The following is an 18,496-nucleotide window of genomic DNA, read 5'->3' as shown; positions in this document are numbered from 1 at the left end:
TATGTTTTCATCAAAATCAGCATCTTGTTTTCATCAAAATCAACACCTTTTCATTTATTGGTTTTATTTATTTTGCAGCCATGACTCGTCTTAGTTTAAAGACCAGGAACATAATGAGAAAAAGGAAATTAGTTGTTGTGTTAATGCATTGGTTGGATATTTTGAATATAGTGAATTGGTTTTTTCAAATGTGTTGTATTTTAGTGGAATGGCATAATAGATCGTATTGCTTGAAAAGGCAATATGTGAATGACGTTTTTGCTAGGAGATGGATGATATATAATTTAGCATATGAGAGTGACACTACTTGCATATCACAGCTAAGAATGAATAGGAGCAGTTTTACAAAATTGTGTTGTATGCTTGAAAGTGAAGGGGGCCTGAAAGGAACAAGATATATGGAGGTAGACGAGCAAGTAGCAATATCATTACATTTGCTAGCTCATCATGTCAAGAATAGAACTATACAATTTCGATTTAAAAGGTCTGGTGAAACAATAAGTAGGCATTTTCTCCGATTTTTGAATGCTGTTATTCGTCTACAAAATGTGTTTTTCAAAAATCCAGAGCCAATTGCAGCAGACTCAATAGATTGGAGATGGAAATGGTTTAAGGTAATTATTATATTTGTTTTTAAACTTATGATTTATGATTTTTATTTCTTCTTATTTTCTTTTTGTTGTTCCTTCTAGAATTGTTTGGGAGCTTTAGATGGGACACACATTAAAGTTAGAGTACCAGCAGAGGATAAACCTAGATATCGGACAAGAAAGGGTGAAATTGCTACTAATGTGCTTGCTGCTTGCTCCCAAGATATGCAATTTACATATGTATTGTCTGGATGGGAAGGTTCAGCTGCAGATAGTAGAGTGTTACGAGATGCAATCATAAGGAAAAATGGATTAAAAGTCCCACATGGTTTGCTAATTAATTTTTCAAAATATCCTAAATACTTTACTGTGTTTTGAGTTTGTGATCTATTTTAATACATTTATTCAATTTATAGGATATTATTACCTTGTCGATGCCGGTTACACAAATTGTGAAGGCTTTTTAGCACCATATAGAGGCCAAAGATATCATTTAAATGAGTGGAAAGAAGGTCGAGTACCTAGAAGTCCTCAAGAGTTTTTCAATATGAAGCATTCGGCTGCCAGAAATGTGATAGAGAGATGCTTTGGGCTACTTAAAATACGTTGGGCAATACTTAGAAGTCCAGCTTATTATCCGATCCAAACTCAAAATCGAATTATTATGGCATGTTGCCTTCTTCACAATTTTATAAGGAGAGAAATGGCTGGGGATCTTGCAGAAAGAAGGTTGGAGAGAAGGCTGGATAGTCAACCAAATGAAGTTGATGACATTGGTGAAAACATGGTGTTAACCATTGAGACCTCCAGTGAATTTAGCAATTGGCGTGATAATTTGGCCAATGACATGTTTAATGAATGGAAAAGATCTAGATGAGATTTTGTGTTTAGCTTATTTTGAGTAGTTGAATTACAATGTTTAGCTTACAATGTTTCAAGCTTACAATGTTTCTTTGTAATTTGGTTAATACTTTTTATTTTCCATTCAGTAGTAGAAACCCAATGTCTATTTTCCATTGAGTATGTTGAATTACAATGTTTAGCTTACAATGTTTCAAGCTTACAATGTTTAGTTGGTTGCTATTTCTCTTTATTTGTGCTATTAATTTTTTGTGCTATAGGTGAACATGGCTTCTAATCCTTCAGGAGAATCTTACAACCCAAAAAGACCTGTGAAAAATAAACATCAATGGTCTGCTATAGAAGATGCTGCACTTATTGAAGCATTGATGCAATTAAATAATGCCGGAGATCTTAGAAATAAGAATGAGAAAGGTTTTAGGCCAGGACATGGACTAAAGCTACAACAAATGCTTGAGGTTAGCTTGCCTGGATATGGAATTAAGGCAAAACCACACATTGAATCGAGGTTAAGAACTTTCCAGAAGCTCCACAATGTTGTCCATGACATGTTATATGGAGTAGGTAGCAGCGGTTTTGGTTGGGACTCAGAAAAAAAAATTGTTACGGCTGAGAATTCTGTGTGGGATGAATATATTAAGGTAATTTATTTTATTGTTAACAATGGTTTATTTTTATTTTTATTTTGTTTAGTTAGTCATATAAATTTTATTTTATAGACTCATGGAGATGCAGAACAATTTAGATACAAATCATTGGCTTACTATGAGGAACTTTCTATCATCTTTGGTGGAGACCGTGCATCTGGGAAAGATGCTCAAGTTCCTGCTGATATTGTGGAAGAATTAGACAAAGTTGCAGTTGAAAATGATGAAAGTATAGGTGTTGATGGGGATTATGCTTCATATGCCCAAGATTTCATATTTGGATCAAGTGAAGAGAATTCTAAGCCAAAAAGGAGAAAGACCGAGAGCACTAAAGATTTGTCTCGAGTTATCAGAGAGGCGACAACTATTCTTGGGGAAGAACTTAACAATGCAAGTAATCGATTAAGTAAAGCATTGGAATATGATGAAGGCACTGAAAAAAGAATGAAAATCAATGAGGTTTTAACAAAGTTACCTGGGCTTAGCATGTTGGAGCGACACAAAGCGACAAGAAAAATTGGTTGTGATCGTGAAACTACAGATATTTTCTTCACCATACCAGATGATGAGAAAGAAGTTTTTGTGAAAGCATTATTGAGTGGAGATATTTGAGGCGTAGACCTTTAGGTTTTATTGTCATTTATTTGGAGAAAATTTCGTGCTTGTAATTTCCTAGACATACTAAACTTGGTGGTTAAACTTTGTCTTTTATGCAAACTTGGTGGTTAATTTTGTTCAGTTTAGTAAAATTTGATTTGATTTAATTTAGTTTGGTTTTATTCATGTGATTTTCTTTATGCTTGGATTATAATTCTATTGAAGAGTTCTGTATATCCAGATGCAAACAAAACTAATAGGGGCTATTAATTACTACTTAATAGATGTTATTTGATCTTCTAATGGGATTTTCCAGAGCCTTCCCTGCTTGGTCCATTGCTCGAGAGTGGTTCTATTCATTTTCATAGCCTTCCCTGCTTGGTCATGATCTGGACATCATATGTAACTTATCTAATTAGCCAATATCATGTCATAGTGTTAGTTAATAAAAATGTACTTGTTCCAATGGATTGTGAGCATTTTGCAGAATCTATTTTTGCACATGCTGACAGGTCTTCATGAATGTCATTCACATGATTTGGTTAAGTATGTTAATAAATATAGTATAGCTGATACAGTTCCATATTCTTTTGCAATAGGGTTATGGATGTTAAGTTTGTTAGAAATACTCATTATATGTTTAGTGTGGGCAAAGATCGACTTGTGAAATATTGGGATGCTGACAAATTTGAGTTGCTCCTAACTCTCGAGGGCCATCATGCTGAAGTTTGGTGCCTTGTTGTTAGCAGTCATGGTGATTTAACTGTCACAGGATCACATGATCGTTCAATATGTCGTTGGAATAGGACTGAAGAACCTTTCTTCATAGAGGTAATTTCTTATGGTTATATTGTTTTTGTGCTATTAAACCCTTCTGCAAGTTGACTAATATCTTTTTGAACCCTTCTGCAAGTCCAGGAAGAAAGAGAAAAGATTGGAAGAGGTATTTGAATCTGCCTTAGACAATTTAAATGAAGACAGATATGCACCAAAAGAATTGGTTCCAGATGAGGGATCTGTAGGTGTGCCTAGCAAGGAAACCATGGATACCTCATATGGTTTGAATGAATCTGGATTTTAGCCGAATACTGAGAATGTTGATCAAGTGAATACACAGTTGGCAAATCCTCCAATCAATGCCACGACGCCATGTTGATGTTTATGGCTCAAATTATCCTAGTGAAGTCAAGTACAGTAGTGGTCTGTTCATACGTGAGCGCAATAAGAGAATTTTTGTAATTTTATAAGGGTATTTTTGAAAGACGCATTAAATTCTATTATAAGGGTATTTTTGTAATTTTACAATAATATGTGTTACATTCCTTGACAAAATTAATATACACCAAACAAAAGAATGTAATCATATATGTAATCAAAGATTACATGCATAGTATATAATTGTTTCACCAAACATAGTAATGTAATCCTGATTACATTACATTACATTACAAATTTGATTACATTACAAGCTATATTACATTACGTCCAACCAAACGCAGCCTATATGTTTTACGGCAATCCAATGTCCTTGTCATGGATTACTTTGATATCTGCTAACCATGTCCACGGCAAAACAGATATCCGGTCTCGTACACAGCATTGCATACATTAGGCTTCCGATAGCCGAAGCATAAGGAATTACCTTCATGTTCTCTATCTATTTTGATGTCTTTGAAGACATCTCTTTAGATAAAGATTCCCATGCCCAAAAGGTAGAAAAAGTTTTCATGAAGTCTTGCATGCTAAAACGAGCTAGGATAGTATGAAGCTCAAGATAAGCACAACATACTTTTCTTGTGATCCCTTATTACTTTGATCGTGAGAATATGTGTGTATTCTCCCAAGTCCTTCATATCGAATTGCATGGACAATCATACCCTTACTTCTGACAACACTTTGATATTGTTTCCAACTACCAAAAATGTCATCTACGTATAGTACAAGAAATACCATCACGTTTCCATCACATTTCTTGTATACACAAGACTTATCCAAACACTAAATAAATCCATAGGTCTGGATTACTTCATTAAACCGGATGTTCCAAGAACTTGAAGCTTTGCTTTAGTCCATAAATAGACCGATTGAGCTTACATACTAGATGCTCTAAGCCCTTTGCAATGAACCCCTCTGGTTGCTTCATATGGATGCTTTCTTCAAGACTTCCAATAAGGAAAGCTGTCTTGACATCCATTTGCCAAATCTCATAATCCATATGAGCAGCAATAGATAAAAAAAAATCCAGATAGACTTAAGCATGACTACCGATGAAAAAGTTTCCTTTTTCAACAAGCCTTGTTTTAAAAGTTTCCACCTTCCTGTCTATCCCTCTTTTCCTATTGTAGACCAATTTACACCCAATGACTTTTACACCATTTGGTGGTTCTACAAGCTCCCAGACTTTATTAGAGTACGTAGATTCTATTTCAGTATTCATTGCTCTTAGCCAAGATGCTGCATCTTTATCTTTGGAGTGCTTCGTTATATGCGCGGGGATCAAGTTCATGTTCACCAGGGATCAAGTCCAAAGACTCTCCCAAAACATGAATCTTTCAGGTTGCCTAATAACCCTCCCACTACGACGAGATACTATCTGTAATTGTACATTATTTGTGACACGTGTTGTAGTTTCTTATGGTATCTCATCTTGTACTGTTGGTACTAGATTAGACGTGTCTTTATTATTTCCTTAAGAATAAATTTAATTATGGGCTTGTGGTTCATTACATAGTCCTCTTTTAAAAAATGGTCATTGTTGCTTACAATGACCTTCTGATTTTTAGGATTATAAGCCTCCTTTCGTTTCTCTAGGATAACCCACAAACAAGTAAACTCCTGTCCAATTTATCAGTATCTCCCTTCAGCACATGTGCTGGACTATCCCAAATCCGAATATGCTTCAGACTAGACTTACGTCCATTCTACAATTCTACGGGAGTAGAGGGTTCTGACTTTAGAAAGTACTATGTTCACTTCCGTTTCCAGAGTATATCCTCAAAACGAATTTGGTAGTTCTAAATAACTCATCATTGATCTAACTATATCCATAAGAGTCATATTTCTTCGTTCTACTACACCATTCTATTGGGGTGTACCAGGTGCAGTCAATTGGGATTGAATCCAGACTTCTGATAAGTGACTCCTAAACTCTCCTAAGAGGTACTCGCCACTATGATCTCACCGTAGTGTCTTTGAACTTATCAAAGCACTTAGACTTGCGATGCATCAAGTAAATATACTCGTATCTCGAATAGTTGTTTATAAAAGAGATGAAATATTCGAAACCACCTCTTGCCTAGATAGTCATAGGTCCACACAAATCAGAATGAACCAATTCCAACACTTCTTTGGCTCTATACCCCTTAGACTTAAAAAGCCTCGTAGTCATTTTTCCTTCCAAGTAAGACTCGCAGGTTGGAAAGTTTTCCACCACCAATGAACACAAAAGTTTATTGGCTATTATCTTTTGAATCCTACTCAAGTCAATATGACCTAGCCTTAGATGCCAAAGATATGATTAGTTCATTTTTGAAGGTTACTTTCTCTTATTAGAGTTAGGAGATGTGTTATTAATTTCCATTTGTTGCATCGTGGGAGTTATTGGATTATAAATTGTCAACCAACGTACTAGAACAGATAACTTCCCTATTATTCTTGATAACAACTTTGTTGTCAAAAGAGACCAAATATCAAGTTCTTTGATAGTTTAGAAATCGAACTAAAGTTCTTTCTAAACTTGGTATGTAAAGACAATTTCTCAAAATTCATATTTTATTCCTATCAGAGGATAAACATCTCCCACTGCAACAGCTGCTACTTTTGTAGTAGTGCCCATGTAGATAGTGTTTTCCCTTTCATATAGTTGTCAGGTTTCCTGAAACCTCTGCAATGGATTCCAGACATGATCAGTGACTCTCGTATCTACACACCAGGTACTGGTAGATAACTCCACTAAACATGTTTTAACAACTAATAAATAAAATACACTTTTATTGTTCTCATTTCTGAGAGGACAGTCCACCTTAGAGTCCAAGTTTTGTTTCCAATCATAACTGGGAATACTAAGTCTATAGTATAACACCTAGGGGATTGACAAACATTTGAAATCCTAAGAATCACAAAATATTCGGTCAAGACCAACACCTTAAAATCCCCGTGAATTTTGTATGTCACGTTAGTGTGGACGTATACAAATTCAAACTTTAAGAGGAGATTTTATTCATTAATTTTATTATCTGACAAATAAAATTAATAGTTGATCTTTCTTTGATCAAATATTTAGTCAAAACTTTGAATTTAAAATAATATTGATTTCTCAAAATAATATCTTTTAAATTCACCAGCACCTCAAACACCGTGAATTTTGTATGCTACGTTAGTGTGGACGTATATAAATTCAAACATTTGTAAGAGGAGGGTCTTACCCATTGATTATCTTGTCAACCTTATATTTCCTCAAACACCATGAATTTTGTATGCCACATTAGTGTGGACGTATACAAATTCAAACATTTATAAGAGGGGGTTTCACCTAGCTTTATGACAAATTAATAGTTGGTTTTCCTTTGGTCACACAAAACAATAGCAGTGACTCCGTTGGGGAGGATACTATTGAATGTGTCTAAGTGTATACCATTACTTGATACTTAGTCCATTAAATAGGATTGTGCCCCTTTAGTTGGAGAAGATCACACGCTCCTAAATAATTTTATATAACCATCCATAAAGAAAGTTTGATCTAGTGATCCGCAACAAACCCATCCGTTGTGGAGGGAGGCACTCAGAGCCAACACACAAGCTTGTTGCATCACTTATAAACCAGTAATATAGACTGTGAGATTTTACTAATCTCTCTCCCACTTAGTTTTTAAAAGTGAGGATTTTTTACTATGTTAGCATACATCACATGCACACACACACACATCACAGTAAATAAAAGCAATAAATATGAAAATTAAATTTTCAACTATTATGGCATTTTCCATCACTGTCCTTCGCGTGCTGCCAACCCTAGAGTTCATGCTGTCGGGTCCATCGAGCTTCCTTTTCCGCTGTGTCTCTGGTCCTCCAATAACACCACACCTCGCAAGGATACGATCTGCGATAGAAAAATAAAATTTTACATACATTGATCCTATATTCCACAAGAGAATGTACATCATGTCTAGATCAAACATAAATGTAAAATCCTAGGGCTAATACAACTCCTGCTATATTAGTTAAATACAATTATGCACACATAATAAAATGCCCTTGACATGTCCAAGGGTCCAATCACACACAATATCTATAAGCCATAATAGTTGAAACCTGCAATCACAAGGTTAGCACATCCTACTATTATCCTGCCTAAATTATGTATGACATGTGCTTAATTAAACTAAAAACAAAACACATAGAGGCAAACCCTAGATCTGATACCAATTGTTGGTTGGTCCTAGGAAGATCGTACCGGTTCCACTGTACAAAAATTTTGTACAAGTGTCAAACCTTTCCTAACAACCTATTGTGTTCTTTAGAAATTAAATCTGGAATCGCAAACGGAACTTAACATTATTGATTTCAAATTTAACTTATCTGTTCTTAGTGGTTTAGACATGGATCGCAAACGATACTTAACATTATAGATCCAAATCCACCTAAATTACAAATTTAATTAAATATTTATTTCAGAAATTGGCTCCCAAGTCAAACATGGCGAGACACTTGGCCTTCTTGGGTATGAGAACATCCACCACTGCCTCGACAAAGGCTCTTAACGAAATTCAATATTTAATTTCCTTATATAACTTTAGGTTTAACCAAAAGGAACAATCGAATCAAAGATCGACAAATAAAATAAAAGAAACATAACTTTGAATTACAAATCTGAAAATCTAGAATCTCTAGCCTCTTGTGTTTGGAATTCATACAAAGAAAAACTAGTATGATGCGGAAAAGAATTACTAGTTATATCTTTCTTTGTAAACAACAACCTCTTGATCTTCTACCGTATTCCTCTTCTTATCTCGGACGTTGTGTGGGCAACGATCTACCGAGATGAGAATCCACCAAGCCTCCTTCTTCCTTCTTCCTTCTTCCTTCTTCCTTCTTCCTTCTTCCAAGTTTCGGCCAAGCAAATTTCTCCAAGAGAAAGCAAGTCCCGGCTACCTCCACCAAGCTCCAAGGGATGCTAGAAACAAAGCCACCATTTTCTCCTTCTTCTCCAAGCAAGATCCGGCCACCTTCCAAGCTCCAAGAGATGATGAGGTTCGGCCAAGGAGAAGAAAGAAAAAGGAGAAGAGAGAATAAGAGGGTCGACCACACCAAGGAAAAGGGGGAGGAAAATAGAAGAGAGTTTTCCTTGTGAAGGCACACCCTCCCTCTCTTTTATAATCCTTGGTCTGGCAAATAAGGAAAGTTTTAATAAAAATCCCTTATTTTCTTTGCCATGAAAAGGAAAATTTAATTGATAAAAAATAATTTACTTTTCTTTTATTAAAGTGGTCGGCCTCCTCTAATTCTCCAAGCAAGGAAAATTTTAATCACAAGAATTAAAACTTCCTAATTTGTTTCCGAAAATTTTTAATAAAAATTTCTCTATTAATTTTTCCCTTCATGGTTATTTATAAAAGGAAATTTTATAAATTAAAATCTCTCTATTAAAACATGTGGATGATTTCCAAAAAGGAAAGTTATCTTTAAAATTAAAATATTCCTCTCAATCTACAAATAAGGAAAGTTATCTTTTAAAATTAAAATCTTCCTCTCAATCTTTTCTTAATCTTTTGTAAAAACTATAATAAGAAAAATTTAATTTTAAAACTCTCTTTTAAAATCATGAACATGGTTTCATAAAAGGAAAGATATCAAATCTTTTCTTAATCTTTTGTAGAAACTATAAAAGGAAAGATTTAATTTTAAAACTCTCTTTTAAAATCATGAGGATGGTTTCATAAAAGGAAAGTTTTATCAAAAATTAAAATCTTCCTTTTAAATACAAATAAGGAAAGATATCAAACCTTTCACTTAATCTTTTGTAGAAATCTATAAAAGGAAAGATTTAAATTTTAAATTCTCTTTTAAAACCATGGTATTCACATAAGAATGATTTAAAAAATAAAATCCTTTTAAATTTAATGTGGTCGGTCACACTAAGCTTGGATTCAACTAGGGTCGACCACACAACTTGGCTCATCTTATTTGCTTGGCCGACCCAAGCTTGCTTGGCCGACCACCTTAGGATGAGTATAAAGGTGGGTATATGTGGGTATAATATTTTATAAATAAGAGACTATGATAGGGATCGAGAGGAGGAATTAGTTTTGGTCTCCCGATGAAATTAAGCTTCCCGTGTTTGCCCCGAACACCCAACTTAATTTCATTAATAATAATTCATTCCACTAAAGAATTATTATTGAACTACCGCACCAATCCCAAATTACATTTTGGGCTCCTTTTTATCATGAGTGTGTTAATCTCCCTATGTTTAAGATGTCGAATATCCTCTAATTAAATGAGTTACTGACAACTCACTTTAATCAATATCTTAGTCCAAGAGTAGTACCACTCAACCTCATTGTCGTGTCGGACTAAGTCCACATGCAGGGTTTAGATGACAATCCTTATGAGCTCCTTTGGGGTCATTCTCAACCTAGATTACTAGGACACAGTTTTATTCTATAATCAACAACATACCATATAAATAATACAATTTCTCAACTTATCGGGCCTATTGATTTATCGAACTAAATCGCACCCTTTGATAAATTAAAGAAATGAATATTAAGTATATGTGCTTGTTATTATATCATGATTAAGAGCACACACTTCCATAATAACAAAGGTCTTATTCTTTTATTAAGTCAGTATAAAAAGAACTTACCTTAAAAGGTCTTGCTCAATACACTCATAGTGTACTAGTGTAATTTATCAGTCAATATAAACTAATACCTAATTACACTACGACTATTCCAATGGTTTGTTCCTTTCCATTTTAGTCGTGAGCTACTGTTTATAATTTATAAGTGATCCTGTCGGGAAGCTGAGAAGACGAACCTGCCGGGATGACGTGTCTGGAAGGTTGACCGCATCCCCATGACCCGGTTGATGATCTGTCCACTGCGTTGACCAAGTCGTCTGAAGTCCTCCGGGCAACTGTACCTGCAGCCAGTGACCGGGTTGCCCCGGTCTCTGGTACCTCGGTGCTCGAGGCGGATCCCACAAATGCATAAGCAGCCGCATAATAACATGATAATGAAATAAGCATGAAACGAGTGTAATGACATACCCTGGCCCAGGGGGGCACCCTCGGAATGGATCGGTGAGCTGGTTGTGGTGCTGATCGAATCATCGTGTGGCGACATGGTAACAGCGCCTCGGCGGGAATATCACAACGGCTCATAGGCCGGCGTACAGCACGCAGGTCGGATAGTGCAGATGACTCACAAGCATGATAATGGTGTGACGAATGAAATACCACGGCTCGATGGCCGGACATAATCTCGGCGCGATGGCCGGAAGAAGCAAACCTGAGTCCGCCTGATGGCGGCTGTCCCGTGGGTGACAGAGGCGGCTACGAGAAGCAGCGGCGTCACCCACAGCCGCCGAAGGCGGTAGTGATGGTGAAAGATGCCGCTGGCAGCTGGGGAAGGCGACTGCGGTTGCCTGAGGCAACACATGCTGAGGCAGCAGACATGGCCGGCGTCGGCAGTAACGAAGGTACCATCTCAGTTCCGGCAGGCGACGACCGGCAGAGATGTCAACTGGAGGTATCTGCCGGCGAGAAGAGAAAGCGGCGACCGTGGGCGTGGAGGGGGAGATCTCCCGTCTACAAAGCTGACGGCGGCCAAAAGACGTCCTCCTCTTCTTTGCAGCGACACTAGAATGACAAAGATAAAGGGAAGAGGATAGAGGAGAAAGGAAAGAAAGCGTCGGCGTCTCCATCGTCGCCCGCGACGGGCACCAAAAGGAGAACCATCCTCCTCGGCTGGCGGCGTTCCCCCAAAACCCGATCCCCCTTCTAAAACACGAGCCGCCTCTCCCTTTAAAGCCCTAGCTTGTAAAAAGACCTAAGTGCCCCTGTCTTTTCCTCCTAATTTCCTCTCTGCCACTCAACTATATCCAAATCACAAGCCTCCTCTTCAAGTCTAGTCGAAGGAGGCATGAGTCCGACTGACTGGATAGTCTATTGCAAAGAATTGAACCGCTCTCGATGTCAAAGCCAAATCGCTGAACCAATAATATAATGTCACTCGAGCGGTCGCTATAATAGTGGTGTCGTAGGAGATGATAACGATACCGAGCGGACCAAGTCTGTAATCGGACCAATGTCGAGTGCGCAGCCGCGAAGATACTGACCGGACGATCGAAGTGTTGTCGATCGGATGGATAGATGCTAGATGAACGCTGTCGTGCGAACGATCGAAATGATGCCGATCGGATGGATAGATGCTAGACGGACGCTGTCGTGAGAGCGATAGAAATGATGCCGATCGGATGGATAGATGCTAGACGGACGCTGTCGTGCGAGCGATAGAAATGATGCCGATCGGATGGATAGATGCTAGACGGACGTTGTCGTGCGAGCGATCGAAATGATGCCGATCGGATGGCTATGAAAGTGCTGACTACGCAGCCTCAAGAATAGTCAACGGGCGATCGTAAGGTGCCACCCAGCAATCGAGTGAACTAAATGGAATGATGCCGAGTGACCGCATCACTCGTGAGTCCATCGGAAGTGTAGCCCGTGAATCGAAGGCTCGTGGAGGCGATAGTCACGAGCCGAACGGGCGCATAGCCTATATTCTGGTTTGAAACCAGTAGAGATACTCTTTGTTCGCGACCATAGGAGATAGCTCGACCCCGATCGGGGGAGATAAGATGCTCTTATAATATGATCTGTGACCAGCGAGAAGCGCTCGACCCCGAACGGGGGAGATAAGAAATACGATATGTTGATAAGCTGGCTCGAGGCCAGTGATAATCGCTCGACCTCGAACGGGGGAGATAGAATATCTGAAGCTGGTCCGAGACCAGTGGCGACCGCTCGACCCCGAACGGGGGAGATAGAATATCTGATAACTAGTCCATGCAGCGGTCTTCAAGCCGGGGTTTTATAGTCGCCGGTTCGACTCTCGATATTTAACGTCGGAGCTCGACGGTCTTCAAGCCAGGGTTTTTATAGTCGCCGGTTCGACTCTACGGTTTAACGTCTGGGCTAGACGGTCTTCAAGCCGAGGTTTTTATAGTCGCCGGTTCGACTCTACGGTTTAACGTCTGGGCTAGACGGTCTTCAAGCCGGGGTTTTTATAGTCGCCGGTTCGACTCTACGGTTTAACGTCTGGGCTAGACGGTCTTCAAGCCGGGGTTTTTATAGTCGCCGGTTCGACTCTACGGTTTAACGTCTGGGCTAGACGGTCTTCAAGCCGGGGTTTTTATAGTCGCCGGTTCGACTCTACGGTTTAACGTCTGGGCTAGACGGTCTTCAAGCCGGAGTTTTTATAGTCGCCGGTTCGACTCTACGGTTTAACGTCTGGGCTAGACGGTCTTTAAGCCAGGGTTTTTATAGTCGCCGGTTCGACTCTACGGTTTAACGTCTGGGCTAGACGGTCTTCAAGCCGGGGTTTTTATAGTCACCGGTTCGACTCTACGGTTTAACGTCTGGGCTAGACGGTCTTGAGGGCTAATTCAAACCCGGTCGATCGGCTCGGGGGTCTTCGCCATCGAGCCTGTGGCTCGTATATAATCCGCCCGGCCGATCGGCTCGGTGGTCTTCGCCATCGAGCCTGTGGCTCGTATATAATCCGCCCGGCCGATCGGCTCGGGGGTCTTCGCCATCGAGCCTGCGGCTCGTATATAATCCGCCCGGCCGATCGGCTCGGGGGTCTTCGCCATCGAGCCTGCGGCTCGTATATAATCCGCCCGGCCGATCGGCTCGGGGGTCTTCGCCCTCGAGCCTGTGGCTCGTATATAATCCGCCCGGCCGATCGGCTCGGGGGTCTTCGCCATCGAGCTTGTGGCTCGTATATAATCCGCCCGGCCGATCGGCTCAGGGGTCTTCGCCATCGAGCCTGTGGCTCGTATATAATCCGCCCGGCCGATCGGCTCGGGGGTCTTTGCCATCGAGCCTGTGGCTCGTATATAATCCGCCTGGCCGATCGGCTCGGGGGTCTTCGCCCGAGGAACTAATGCAAATCATATAACTGACCGAATAAATAACGGGAAAACTGACTGGGGTCATGAGAATGGCAGAACTCTCCGGCATCGTCCATCTTCACGTTCCAGATCAGGCGCGTTCCCACAGACGGCGCCAAATTGATCCTGTCGGGAAGCTGAGAAGATGAACTTGCCGGGATGACGTGTCTGGAAGGTTGACCGCATCCCCATGACCCGGTTGATGATCTGTCCGCTGCGTTGACCAAGTCGTCTAAAGTCCTCCGGGCAACTGTACCTGCAGCCAGTGACCGGGTTGCCCCGGTCTCTGGTACCTCGGTGCTCGAGGCGGATCCCACAAATGCATAAGAAGCCGCATAATAACATGATAATGAAATAAGCATGAAACGAGTGCAATGACATACCCTGGCCCAGGGGGGCGCCCTCGGATGGATCGGTGAGCTGGTCGTGGTGCTGATCGAATCATCGTGTGGCGACATGGGATCTAATGCAGCAAGGGTCCCAAGAGACGGCTCGTAGGCCGGATATGATAACAGCACCTCGGCGGGAATATCACAACGGCTCATAGGCCGGTGTACAGCACGCAAGTCGGATAGTGCAGATGACTCACAAGCATGATAATGGTGTGACGAATGAAATACCACGACTCGATGGCCGGACATAATCTCGGTGCGATGGCCGGAAGAAGCAAACCTGAGTCCGCCGGATGGCGGCTGTCCCGTGGGTGACAGAGGCGGCTACGAGAAGCAGCGGCGTCACCCAAAGCCGCCGGAGGCGATAGTGATGGTGAAAGATGTCGCTGGCAGCTGGGGAAGACGACTGCGGTTGCCTGAGGCAACACATGCTGAGGCAGCAGACATGGCAAGCGTCGGCAGTATCGAAGGTACCATCTCAGTTCCGGCAGGCGACGACCGGCAGAGATGTCAACTGGAGGTATCTGCCGGCGAGAAGAGAAAGCGGCGACCGTGGGCGTGGAGGGGGAGATCTCCCGTCTACAAAGCTGACGGCGGCCAAAAGACGTCCTCCTCTTCTTTGCAGCGACACTAGAATGACGAAGATAAAGGGAAGAGGATAGAGGAGAAAGGAAAGAAAGCGTCGGCGTCTCCATCGTCGCCCGCGACGAGCACCAAAAGGAGAACCATCCTCCTCGGCTGGCGGCGTTCCCCCAAAACCCGATCCCCCTTCTAAAACACGAGCCGCCTCTCCCTTTAAAGCCCTAGCTTGTAAAAAGACCTAAGTGCCCCTGTCTTTTCCTCCTAATTTCCTCTCTGCCACTCAACTATATCCGGATCAATAAGGAATTGATAACATAGTGTTCTGTGTGTGATACCACACACCATGTTATTTACAATATAAATTAATTGAACAACTACACTTAGTATATAAATGTAGGCATTTGACCAATGTGATTTTTATATATTTATACAAAAAATTAGACTTTTAGTATACACTCTAACACCTTGGTCCCCATTATAATCTCTCATGTTGAATTCTTTAGGTTAGGCAATTGACTCTCTCCTCCCTGGATCTTGGTACATCTTTTGATGGCTCGATCATCCACTATTTCTCATCGGAAGAGTATACATTGAGCTACTAATTTTCTTTTCACCTTTCAATTCATGCAGTATGAATGCCATCTTTACAGTTGATTTGCATGTATGACTATCCAAGATGAGATGTTTTATCAAGGTTTTTAGCATTGAAACTCATTGGAAGTTCTATTTTTTCCTTTCAGTAAAATGAAGACACTTGAGTTATATTTCCGACCATAATAAACTAATAATTCAGTAACGCGTCACTGATGCAAAATGAAGACACTTCTATTAGAGAGGAAAGAAACCGCAGCCACAATGGAGGATAAACACAGTTTGGAACGATGTTATGACCCATCGTAAGTTGGAACAAATGGGCCTGTCATACCTTGTTTCGATGGCGAGGAAGAGGATCGCAAGCAGTGGTGTCAATTGCAGGAAGCTCCATCTATTGCTGTCCGATAACTCCTCAACAGTCGTCTGCTCCACATGGGGAGGAACCTCGGTTGAGGTTGGTCTACAAGCTGACCTTGGGGTTGGTGTGGTCTATCTGGGTATATCCCATGATGGGTGTGACTGCACGAGGCTGACTAGATAACAAAAAGTGTTAATTAAAAAGAACTTTTTTTTTCCTACTTTAGTATTTTAGGTTTAGATTAATTAGGTTTGACAAAAAAAAAAAATTGACCAAAAAAAAAGGGTTTTGAGAAAATTTGAGATTCAGATGATATTGATGATGTGGTTGCTATTAATGTTCTCCACGCTTCAGCAATGAAATTTCAGAAAATTGAATTGTTGAAGTTTGAAAATTCTGTGAAGGAATAATCATCTTGTACGACATTCCAATAATTCCCATCAATGGAAGTCACTTGGGATTAAGATATAAATTTATTTTTATTTCAGTATACATAAACATTTTGTAAGTATTTGATATAAATTTAATTTAAAATGTGAATCTAAAAATACGACTAACATAGATGTCATTTTTAATAAAATATTTGGTGTAAAAAATTATAAATTATCTATAAAATAGCCTTTGCAATTTAAACTTATGATCATAAGACACAAGTATGTAAAAAATTATAAAGATCAGGAATTTAACAACCTCAAGTGTGAATTACAAGTTTCTATTCTATTTCTTCTCCAACTTTAACTTTGACAAATCGAGTTTAGATAATATTGATGATGTAGCTAACCCTTGACCAACGAGATTTTTTTTCAAAATTTTGAGGGGATGAAGTTTGAAAGTTCATAAAGAAAGGTAAACCACTAGGGCTCTCTCAACTTGTACAAATCAAAGAAAGAAATGCACCCCTAAAGGTCTATAAATATCACCAAAATTTACAACAGATGCATCAATTAAACTATTACTCGAAGTTATGGAAGAGTGCATCGGTATGTTTTGTTTTATCATTTTTATTTACTTTAATATTTTTACAATAATAGTGATTTTAATGAGGAGATGAATGATATATGTAGGGAAAAATTCATGGCCGGAATTGGTAGGAGTAAATGGAAACAAGGCAGTGACTATTATTGAGAAGGAGAATCCGAACGTAGATGCTATTATAGTGTTGATCGGAAGCATTGTCACCCCAGACTTCCGTTGTGATAGGGTACGAGTTTGGGTTGACAAGTACGACATCGTCGGACAAGTTCCTCAAATCGGCTAGATGGATGCCATATTTATATAAATAAAAATTAATAAAGTGGCTGATATAGTTTGTCACAATTATGTAACCAAAACTATAGATTGATATATTGATGTATTATTTATATCAATTAATTATATGGCATGATCTATGGATTGATATATATGTTGATGTGTTTAGTACATAACTCACTTTCTCTTTTATGATCATATTCGTTCTCAATCAAGTAATGCACAAGTGTTTTGCTCTCCCCTTTGTCATTCTTCTTCCCTCCTCTTGGCCATTTTGTCTAATGATCAATGTTCCAATTCTGCTAAATTTAATTTTTAGCATCCATGGATTCAAACTTACTAATCTTTCATCGAAAGCCCTCCAAATCTGGTTAATTACTACTAAACCAAGCAAGTTTAATTTTGATATTGTATTCCTTGTTGGAGTTTGATACCAAACGACCTTATTTGTCTTATAAATGCTATTTATGTTTAGTTAATCCTTCTGAAAGATACACATGTTTAAACTTTGATTGTGTTGGTTTTTTTTATTTATTTAATTGAAATTAGGTATTTAACTTATGTCAACTAATTCTAGATGACCAACTTATGCATTTGGTTTCTTTTTATACAACATTCAAATGCCTCAAATAAGACCCAATTGCCACTATGGCCTAAATATATCATGTCAACTAAGACAATACCTTATATATAATATTCATTTTTCTCACATCAAATTGTAATGATAATCTAACCAACTATTTGTTTTCTTTTTTTAAAAAAAATAAAAAATGGTATATGTATTGATCGCCCATAAAATTTTAATTTCATCCACAAATTCCTCATCAAACCTCTCCTCTCTAGAGGACATAGGCCCACTATCTCAAGCTAGAGGACTTTCATGAGTATAATAATTGAGTTGATACTCGAATAATAAATTTATATCACATAGAGAACATAGGCTCAATTAACTCTAGCATGACACATAACGTTATCATTGGTCACCCAACATGAACTCGAACTCTATATGCTAGTTGGCTTATGCTTGATGCAACATCGTCCATTTCTTCAGTGATCGACTTAATTTACACCTTTATATCAAATTTTGTCTATATCAAATAGGGCTATAATCAAAGAATGTTGTGCACTTCTCGATTTATCCTAATGACCGATGAAAATTTTTTATGGAACTAGATCAGTCACCACAAGACCCGTCAATGAGGCTAACTAAATTTTATTATTTTTCTATCTCTAGGAGTCCCATTCTCCTCACTTAGGCTAACTTTTATTTTTACAATTTACTACCAAAAGAAAATAAATAAATATGGGATAGCTTAATGCAGTTAATTTTTTTATATTCGAAGAGTTAAAAAATTTATGATACTAAATCGTCTGTCAAAATTTATCTATTTATTTTGATAGTAGATGAAAATTTATACTGAACTTATCATCTTCGCATCTGAAGGCCTAAAT

The sequence above is a fragment of the Zingiber officinale genome, chromosome 6B, assembly GCF_018446385.1.
Source record: "Zingiber officinale cultivar Zhangliang chromosome 6B, Zo_v1.1, whole genome shotgun sequence".
Classification (NCBI taxonomy): Eukaryota; Viridiplantae; Streptophyta; class Magnoliopsida; order Zingiberales; family Zingiberaceae; genus Zingiber; species Zingiber officinale.
The sequence above is the reverse complement of the archived record's forward strand: the minus strand, read 5'-3'. Positions refer to the sequence as shown.